Genomic DNA, 3,628 nt, shown 5'->3' with positions numbered 1-3,628 from the left:
CCTGCCCCAACTGGTTGCAGCCTCACTCATAGCCCAGCATGCGATTTCTCTCCTCTCTGAACTCACCTTGTGATTTTGTGATACCCATTTCTTGCTGCCTTCTACTCTCATTTTTCATCTCTCCTGTTCCTTGTAAACTCCTCAAAGACAGGCTGAGCTTTTCCATGTTCAGATCCCACACTAGAGCACAATGCCTTGAAGCACAGAACTCTTATTTAAAAAATAAATGCCATTGTTGAAAAACTTAGCAAATTACATTTTCAGTTTTTTCTCTTCTCTTGATTTTAGGTTGTTTGCATGAAACATGATCACTGCTACCGAGGCATCCTTTTGCTCCTGCTGAGTACTGCCTGCCTGCATCTTCAGTCTTTGTGTTGATAGCCACATTGTTCCACTCTCCATAAGATGAAGGACCTCTCAGATTGTGCTCCTCACCTCATAATGAGAATTATCAGCAGGCCCGGATGGATTCCTAAGCAATGTGAGCCTGCTCTCCTGCAAATGTCTTTAATAATAAATGAAGAGAAAGGCAGAAGGTGCAATATATTCATTTCTTTATTATGGAATGTCCCTGTAGGTTTTTAGTGCCTAAATTTAAAAAAGAAAGGAAACTATAATTTTTGGGTCTTTGTTTGCATATCATGAAACAATTTCAGTTTGGAGTGCAATACTGACTCTTTGGGGATCGGAGGGATTTCCAGAGTTTATGGAGGCACCTTATTTTTTCGTTTAGTTGGAGACAGTTTTAATAAGGGTGACGTTAGATTATTTGTGACCATTTTGCTTAAGCAGGAAAAGGATTATGATTAGAAATATGGGTTAGATCCACCTTGAAAACCTTCAGAAAATTATAACTCCAGGTCTTTGGAGGAGAGGTTATTTTTTTCTAACATGGCAGTAAAGACTCAGTAGTATCAGCTTCTACGAATGTGGAGTGTTAGAACTGGAAAAAGCCTTAGTGATCCAGCTTCTTCATCCTGTAGATGTGAAAATGAGATCCAGAGCCACGAAAGGACTTACTGAAGATCACTCATCCCAGGCAGTGATTGAGGCATGCTAACAACTTAGGTCTTTTGGACTTGTTCACATTTCCTTCCATTATTGATATGTGGTAAGTGCAAGGGCTTGATGGGCTATAAGATGTTTTACATCTGTGAACTACTATCATCCCATCATTTCAGTGTGCTGCCTCTTATCTTGATTTGACCTCTGTGGGCCTGAGTTTACCTGTGTATAAAACAGTTGGCCATAGTTGATATCCAAATTCTCTTCTATTCCTAAAATTCCGCTATCTCATGGGTCCTTTTTAAGAAAATAGAGATAGTGGTTGGAAGAACCTTGGAATTCACCAAGAACCTCTAGACTTTTTCCTCCTTTGACTCTCCTTCTTCAGTCTCATCTCTTGCCACTTCATGCCTTTCTTATCCCCTCACCTATCAGCTGAACTAAAAGTACAGCACCACAAATGTCTCAGGTTCTCTCATTGTCTCAAACTAACTGCACCTGATGTGCCCTTGGCTGTCTCTGTCCTGCTGACTCCTGTTTGTTCTTTAAGGCTTGGTTTGAGCATCATCTTCTCAGGAAGTCTTTCCTTATGTCCTCTTATAGGCTTCCCTAGCACACAGTACTTCCTGCTATCACAGTGTTTATCATATTGTATAATAACTGTCTACTTAGATCTTTCTCTCTCTTTCCAGCCTGTGAACTCTTTATCTCTGAATACCAGTGCCTGCAGTGTGCCTGGAACATAGGAGAGGCTTAATAATTGTTTTTAATGATATGTAGATAGATTGCTTATTGGTTTTCTCCAGAACATGACCAGCAGTTCCACACTGATACCCATGTCTTGTTTTTCAGCAGAATTTGACTTCTGGGCATTGGATGGTGGGCACAGCCAATTTGTGTCTTGAATGGAATAATGAGGGAATTAAGATTCATTTTCCATGAGCCACCTCTGAACATCACCCCTGTGAAGTCCTTTGGTGCCATTTTGCTGATGGAAGAAGCTTAAGGTGAATGACTTCTGAACCTTCATCACTGAGGATAACATGAAGCTAGTCACTTGCCATCTCGCTACACCTGAGCATGCCAAACTGCGTTTCATGGAGGGAATTCCAGAAAGATATGTTGCAGACCCAAGAAGAAATGGCTCCTTGTGAGTTTACAAGATCTAGTGTAGATTAGCAGTTTCTTTAGAGTTCTGGGGAGATAGGCGTAAGGCTTCCTCTGCAGCTGGAGGATGAGAAGAGGTTAGCCATTGTCCAGATTCTCAGAGGTTTCTCCCTCTGAGTTTGCTGAGTTGCTTCTTATATGTGTTAAGTCAGGCAGCTGCTGCTAATTGCTGCTGATTACTGTAAGTTGCTGGCAATAGCAAGTGGCTCTCCTAGCAGCAGTAAAGGCAGATCTTAAGATAGCAGGAGTAGGGATAGAATAGTATAAATGGCACTGAGGGGCCAGAAGACCAGGAAACCTAGAGCTAGGCAGCCCAACAGGCCGCTTAGTGGGGAAGCCCAAAGGAAAAGCCCAAGGCCACTAAGGTTATGGAAATGACTCAATTCTGGCAGGAACTGGGATTCTCTTGTGTTAATTTTCATGCTAAACAATGAATGGAAGTTGGCCACTAAGTTTGAGGAAAGTTGCTTCTCAACACCTCAGTGTGTCTGAATTCTGGAGGAATCTAGAGTAAAATAAGAGAAATAATACCAGATGGAAATAAGGAAATTCAGGATTTTGATAACCTGATCAAAATTAATGGAGGGTAAGCGCACAACATGAAACATACAAGTAATCCCAGACTGTTGAGATTACTGAATCATTGTTGGCCTTCCCCTCCTCTCTCCAGCCTATTTGTGAGGGAAGCTTTTCCCCTTCATCTCTGCTTTTCCTTCTTTCTTGGGCTGGAGTGGGAACGTGGACATGGTCAGTCCTTTTTATCATTCATTTATTGAGCTCACTGACTGCACTATAGTAGGCTTTAGGGATATAACATGAAACTAGATGGAGTTTAAAGTATTTTAGTCCCTCCTGCTTTTTCTTTCTTCTTCTTCTTCCTTTTTTTAAAAAAGATTTTATTTATTTGACAGAGAGAAAGACAGCCAGAGAGGGAACACAAGCAGGGGAAGTGGGCAGAAGGAGAAGCAGGCTTCCCGCCGAGCAGGGAGCCTGATGCAGGGCTCAATCCCAGGACCCTGGGATCATGACCTGAGCCAAAGGCAGACGCTTAATGACTGAGCCACCCAGGCACCCCTCTTTATTCTTCTTAAAGTTTAATCCAGCTATTCACCCTGCTTGGATGCTATTTCCTTTTCTTTGGTTGGGGTGGGATGGGGTGTGTGTATGTGTGTGTGTGTGTGTAAGTTCCTGAGACAGGAGGGAGACCAGAGTCCTTTCCTGGTAACTTGGGAGTGAATAACAGACATGAAAGGAAGGAAGGCTTGGTTTAGGAGTCTTTGGATTGAAAGACGCCTCTGAGGCCTGGTTGGACTGGTTACTCTCAGTCTGAATGAGGTCATCTCAGATATGCATATTTCATCAGTGGTTGCATCAGTTGGGGCTCTAGCAGAAAGTATATAGCACCCTGAAATGGTCAATTTGAGAGAGTTTAATACATGGACTTTTTTCAGAGATA

At 42.3% G+C, this 3,628-nt stretch overlaps 1 long non-coding RNA gene across 2 annotated transcripts; it reads left to right on the top strand.

Annotated features, from left to right (window-relative positions):
* Nucleotides 1–291: 291 nt before the first annotated feature.
* Nucleotides 292–2,607, top strand: LOC118014883. 2 transcript variants are annotated; one of them, XR_004680408.1, is made up of 3 exons: nt 292–481; nt 984–1,111; nt 1,861–2,607. It is a non-coding gene; the product is annotated as an uncharacterized LOC118014883 (long non-coding RNA). The 2 variants fall into 2 exon arrangements; XR_004680407.1 differs by having other exon boundaries at nt 1,858–2,607.
* Nucleotides 2,608–3,628: the final 1,021 nt, after the last annotated feature.

This window comes from Mirounga leonina, unplaced genomic scaffold (genome assembly GCF_011800145.1).
Source record: "Mirounga leonina isolate KUSES-001 unplaced genomic scaffold, KU_Mleo_1.0 Mir_165, whole genome shotgun sequence".
Taxonomy (NCBI): Eukaryota; Metazoa; Chordata; class Mammalia; order Carnivora; family Phocidae; genus Mirounga; species Mirounga leonina.
This window is presented reverse-complemented; position numbering and strand designations above follow the sequence as displayed.